This window comes from Nomascus leucogenys, chromosome 13 (assembly GCF_006542625.1).
Source record: "Nomascus leucogenys isolate Asia chromosome 13, Asia_NLE_v1, whole genome shotgun sequence".
Taxonomy (NCBI): domain Eukaryota; kingdom Metazoa; phylum Chordata; class Mammalia; order Primates; family Hylobatidae; genus Nomascus; species Nomascus leucogenys.
Window position 1 is genome coordinate 43,039,272 of NC_044393.1, and position 7,354 is coordinate 43,046,625.

Below are 7,354 nucleotides of genomic sequence, written 5' to 3' on the forward strand. Positions count from 1 at the left end.
AAAGAAAATATTATATATATATATATATATATATATATATATATATATATATATAATGAAATACTACTTAGCCATAAAAAGGAACAAATTAATGGCATTTGCAGAAACCTGGATAGAGTTGGAGACCATTATTCCACGTGAAGTAACTCATGGATGGTAAACCAAGTATCTTATCTTCTCACTTATATGTGGGAGTTAAGCTATGAAGATGCAAAGGCGTAAGAATGATATAATGGACTTTAAGGACTTGGGGGGAAGGGTTCAGATGGGTGTAAGGGAAAAAAGACTACATATTCGGTACAGTGCACACTGCTTGTGTGATAGGTGCACCAAAATCTCAGAAATAACCACTAAAGAACTTAACCATGTAACAAAAAACCACCTGTTTCCCAAAAACTATTGAAATAATTTTTTTAAAAAAAAAGCAGAAAAAAGAGAGCTAGAGTGGCTATAATAATAACGAACAAATTTGACACTAAGTGAAAAATTGTTAGAAGATAAAAGGACATTATATAGCAATAAAAGAGTCAATTCATCAAGAAGTTACAATTATAAACATGTATGCACAAAGCAACAGAGCCTCTATGTGGGGACAAGAGTGATTCTATTTTAGATTCTAATCTGCCATGTGACTCCTGACTAACTTCGAGTCTGGGAATTCCTCCAAGATGTCTCATTGATATATGACTCCCTATGTAGAAACACCTATTTATTATAAGTTTCACCTTTCCTCCAAAACAACCCTTGATGTTGGATGCATTATAGGTTGTGATGCCAATAGTATTCTTTGAGTCACCTACACATTTCTTCCAGAGATATGTACTTACCCCCGACCCAAGATATATAAGCCCTGGGCCTAGAGGGTTGCACTGCAGAGTTTTTCCTGGCTTGCAGCCACCCGAGACCACATTTCTGTCTGTAAGTCCTCTAATAAATCACCATTTACTGACAAACTGGATTTGTCTGACTCATTTTTTGATTTCTTGGCTCATTCTGCATTTGGAGATCATGTTGTATATACAGTCCTTTCACAGAAAACCTCAAGTATATGAAGCAAACACTGACAAAATTGAAGGAGAAATAGATAATTCTGCAGTAATAGAGACTTCAATACCCCACTTTAAATCATGGATAAAATATAAACAGAAAACCAATAAGAAAATAGAAGACTTGAACAACTAGACCTAACACATACAGAATACTCCACCCAATACATATTCTAACAACAAAATATGTATTATTCATATTTGTACATGGTATTCTTTAGGACAAATTATAGGTTAGGTCACAAAACAAGTCTCAATAATTTTAAAAGAGTTGACATTATACAAAATATCTTTTTTTTTCTTTTGAGACAAAGTCTCACCCTGTCACCCAGGCTGGAGTGCAATGGCATGATCGTGGCTCATGGCAACCTCCACCTTCCAGGTTCAAGCAATTCTCCTGCCTCAGCCTCCTGAGTAGCTGAGATTACAGGTTCAAGCCACCACACCAGACTAATTTTTTTTTTTTTTTTTGTATCTTTAGTAGAGACGGGTTTTCACCATGTTGGACAGGTTGGTCTCAAAACCCTGACCTCGTGATCTGCCTGCCTCTGCCTCCCAAAGTGCTGGGATTACAGCCATGAGCCACCACACTCGGCCTACAAAATATCTTTTTTGACCATAATGGAATGAAGTTAAAATCAACAGCAGAAGGAAAACTGGAAAATTCGCAAACATGTGGATACTAAACAACACACTCTTAAACAACCAGTGAGTCAAAGAAGAAATAACAAGGGCCATAAAAATACTTGAAGATGAATCAAAACAAAATATAACAAAACTAATAGAATATATCCCACACAGTATTTAAGAGGGAAATTTATTGCAGTAAATGCCCACATTAAAAAAAGAAGAAAGATCTAAATGAGTACCTAAACTTACACCTTAAGAAACTAGAACAAGAAGAGAAAATTAAACTGAAAGATACTAGAAAGAAGGAAATAATCAGAGTAGAGTTGCAGCAAATGAAATAGGGAATAGGAAAACAATAGAAAGAATTAAAAGTATCATACTGAATGGGCAAAAACTGGAAGCATTCCCTTAGAAAACTGGCACAAGACAGGGATGCCCTCTGTCACCACTCCTATTCAACATAGTATTGGAAGTTCTGGCCAGGGCAATTAGGCAGGAGAAGGAAATAAAGGGTATTCAATTAGGAAAAGAGGAAGTCAAATTGTCCCTGTTTGCAGATGACATGATTGTATATCTAGAAAACCCCATTGTCTCAGCCCAAAATCTCCTTAAGCTGATAAGCAACTTCAGCAAAGTCTCAGGATACAAAATCAATGTACAAAAATCACAAGCATTCTTATACACCAATAACAGACAAAGAGAGCCAAATCATGAGCGAGCTCCTATTCACAATTGCTTCAAAGAGAATAAAATACCTAGGAATCCAACTTACAAGGGACGTGAAGGACCTCTTCAAGGAGAACTACAAACCACTGCTCAATGAAATAAAAGAGGATACAAACAAATGGAAGAACATTCCATGCTCATGGGTTGGAAGAATCAATATCATGAAAATGGCCATACTGCCCAAGGTAATTTATAGATTCAATGCCATCCCCATCAAGCTACCAACGACTTTCTTCACAGAATTGGAAAAAACTACTTTAAAGTTCATATGGAACCAAAAAAGAGCCCGCATCACCAAGTCAATCCTAAGCCAAAAGAACAAAGCTGGAGGCATCATGCTACCTGACTTCAAACTATACTACAAGGCTACAGTAACCAAAACAGCATGATACTGGTACCAAAACAGAGATATAGATCAATGGAACAGAACAGAGCCCTTGGAAATAATGCCGCATATCTACAACTATCTGATCTTTGACAAACCTGACAAAAACAAGAAATGGGGAAAGGATTCCCTATTTAATAAATGGTGCTGGGAAAACTGGCTAGCCATATGTAGAAAGCTGAAACTGGATCCCTTCCTTACACCTTACACAAAAATTAATTCAAGATGGATTAAAGACTTAAATGTTAGACCTAAAACCATAAAAACCCTAGAAGAAAACCTAGGCATTACCATTCAGGACATAGGCATGTGCAAGGACTTCATGTCTAAAACACCAAAAGCAATGGCAGCAAAAGCCAAAATTGACAAATGGGATCTCATTAAACTAAAGAGCTTCTGCACAGCAAAAGAAACTACCATCAGAGTGAACAGGCAACCTACAGAATGGGAGAAAATTTTTGCAACCTACTCATCTGACAAAGGGCTAATAGCCAGAATCTACAATGAACTCAAACAAATTTACAAGAAAAAAACAAACAACCCCATCAAAAAGTGGGCGAAGGACATGAACAGACACTTCTCAAAAGAAGACATTTATGCAGCCAAAAAACACATGAAAAAATGCTCATCATCACTGGCCATCAGAGAAATGCAAATCAAAACCACAATGAGATACCATCTCACACCAGTTAGAATGGCAATCATTAAAAAATCAGGAAACAACAGGTGCTGGAGAGGATGTGGAGAAATAGAAACACTTTTACACTATTGGTGGGACTGTAAACTAGTTCAACCATTGTGGAAGTCAGTGTGGCAATTCCTCAGGGATCTAGAACTAGAAATACCATTTGACCCAGCCATCCCATTACTGGGTATGTACTCAAAGGACTATAAATCACGCTGCTATAAAGACACATGCACATGTATGTTTATTGTGGCACTATTCACAATAGCAAAGACTTGGAACCAAGCCAAATGTCCAACAACGATAGACTGGATTAAGAAAATGTGGCACATATACACCATGGAATACTATGCAGCCATAAAAAATGATGAGTTCATGTCCTTTGTAGGGACATGGATGAAACTGGAAATCATCATTGTCAGTAAACTATCGCAAGGACAAAAATCCAAACACCACATGTTCTCACTCATAGGTGGGAATTGAACAATGAGAACACATGGACACAGGGAGGGGAACATCACACTCCTGGGACTGTTGTGGGGGGAGGGGGAGGGAGGAGGGATAGCATTAGGAGATACACCTAATGCTAAATGAAGAGTTAATGGGTGCAGCACACCAACATGGCACATGACACATGTAACAAACCTGCACATTGTTCACATGTACCCTAAAACTTAAAGTACAATAATAAAAAAAAATATATCGATGACATTGACAAAACTTAGCTAGACTGGCAAAAAAGAAAACAAGAGCAAATAAATAAAATCAGAAGTGAAAAGGGGGACATTGCCACTAATCTAACAGAAATAAACTGTAAAATAATACTGAGAACAGTTATATATCAACAAATTAGATAACCAGTCTGAAATGGAGAAATTCTTATAAACACAAATTACCAAAACTGATTTAAAAAAAAAACCTCAACAGACTGATAAGTAAAGAGATTGAATCAGTAATTTAAAATAAACAAATAACAACAACAGAAACTTCCAACAATGAAAAGCCAAGGATCAGATGCCTTTACAGATGAATTTTACCGAACATTTAAAAAACTGTCCCCAAAACTAGAAATTAGAGATCTAAAGAAATGGATTGCAAAAATTTTCTCCCATTCTGTAGTTTGCCTGTTCACTGTGATGGTAGTTTCTTTTGCTGTGCAGAAGCTCTTTAGTTAAATTAGATGCCATTTGTCTATTTTGGCTTTTGTTGCCATTCCTTTTGGTGTTTTAGTCATGAAGTCCTTGCACATGCCTATGTCCTGAATGGTATGGCCTAGGTTTTCTTCTAGGGATTTTATGGTTTTAGGTCTAACATTTAAGTCTTTAATCCATCTTGAATTAATTTTTGTGTAAGGTGTAAGGAAGGGATCCAGTTTCAGTTTATCCAGAATCTAAAAAGAACTCAAACAAATTTGCAAGAAAAAATCAAACAACCCCATCAAAAAGTAGGCAAAGGATATGAACAGACACTTCTCAAAAGAAGACATTTATGCAGCCAATAGACACATGAAAAAATCCTCATCATCACTGGTCGTCAGAGAAACGCAAATCAAAACCACAATGAGATAACATCTCACATCAGTTAGAATGGCAATCATTAAAAAGTCAGGAAACAACAGGTGCTGGAGAGGATGTGGAGAAATAGGAACACTTTTACACTGTTGGTGGGAGTGTAAACTAGTTTAACCATTGTGGAAAACAGAGTGGCAATTCCTCAAGGATCTAGAACTAGAAATACCATTTGACCCAGAGATCTCAAAGGATTATAAATCATGCTGCTATAAATACACATGCACACATATGTTTATTGCAGCACTATTCACAATAGCAAAGACTTGGAACCAACCCAAATATCTATCAAAGATAGACTGGTTTAAGCAAATGTGGCACATATATGCCATGGAATACTATGCAGCCATAAAAAAGGATGAGTTCATGTCCTTTGTAGGGACATGGATGAAGCTGCAAACCATCATTCTGAGCAAACTATCGCAAGGATAGAAAACCAAACACTGCATGTTCTCACTCATAGGTGGGAATTGAACAATGAGAACACTTGGACACAGGGTAGGGAACATCACACACCAGGGCCTGTCATGGGGTGGCGGGTATGGGGGAGGGATAGCATTAGCAGGAATATCTAATGTAAATGACGTGTTAATGGGGGCAGCACAGCCACATGACACATGTATACATATGTAACAGACATGCACATTGTGCACATGTACCCTAGGACTTAAATTATAATAATAAAAAGAAATGGAAAGCACCCCATGTTCATGAATTAGAAACTTGTTATTTTTTGAACAGATATTTTTAAACTTCATAAATCGATCTATATATCCAACACAAAAATTGATATCAAAATTTAAATGGTCTTTACTAGAGAAATGAAAAAGCTTACCTTTAAATATGTATGGAATTGTAAAGTGTCCTAAATAGTGAAAACAATCTTAGAAAAGGAGAACAAAGTTGGAAGACTCACACTTCCTAATGTCTAAAGTTATTGCAAAACAACAGAAATCAGAACAGTGACACTAGTATGAGGATAGACATATAGACCAATAGAATAAAATAGAAAGTCCAAAGTAACCCATATATCTATGGCCAATTGATTTTTGACAAGAGTGCCATGACTAATAAGTGGGGAAATAATAGTCTCTTCAACAAATAATGATGAAACAACTGGACAACTACCTACAAAAAAATAAAGTTGGATCCCTACCTCACACCATAGGCAAAAATTCACTCAAAAATAGATCAAAAATCTAAATAGATAGAGAAAAACATAGGAGTAAATTTCCATGACTTTGATTTGGGAATAGATTCTTAGATAAAATGCTGAAAGCCAAAGCAACAAAAGTAAAATAAATAAATAAATTAAACTATATCAAAATTTAAAACTTTTTTGGGTCAAAGGAAATTAATAAGAAAGTGAAAAGATAGCCTACAGAATGGGAGAAATACCTTCAAATTATATATCTGGTAATGGTCTAGTATTTAGACTGTATAAAAACTTACATTTTGATAACCAAAATACAAACGATCCAATTTTAAAATGGACAAAGGATTGACAAGACAAAGTAGATACACAAATGGGCAATAAGCACATGAGAAGATGGTCAACAGCATAAGTCACAAGAGAAATCAAAACCACAATGAGTTACTGCTTCACACTCACTAGAATGGCTATAATTCAAGAAAAGAAAAGAAAATCATGAATTTTAGCATGGATGTAGAGAAAATGGAAGCCTTGTGCATTGCTGGTGAGCATGTAAAATGGTTCAGCCATTCTGACAGTGACTTGGGCAGTTTCTCAAAGAGTTAAATGTAGAATTACCATATGATTAATCAATTCTACTTCTAGAAATGAAAACAAGTACTCAAACAAATACATGCACATGTACATTTATAACAGCACTGTTAACAATAGCCAAAAAGTGGAAACAGCCCAAATATTCATCAGTATATGAATGTATAAACCACTTGTGGTATATACATACAATGGAATATTATTCAGTTGAAGTACCGATGCCTAATACAACGTGGATGAGTCTTGAAAATATTATGCTAAGTAAAAAAAGCCAGACACAAAAGGTTATGTATTGTATAATTATATTTATGTGAAGTGGCCAGAACAGGTAAATCCAGGATACAGAACATAAAATTGGTGGTGCCAGAGGTGGGAGAAATAGGGAGCAATTGCTTAATGGGTACAGGTGTCCCTTTTAGGGTGAGGAAAATGTTTTAAAATTAGTAAGGGTAGTTGTTGCACAACATTATGAATGTATAAAATGCCACTGAATTGTTCACATTAATGGTTACTTTTAAATTATGTCCATTTCATCTCATTTTTTTTAAAAAAGAGTGTCCAAAGGGAAGC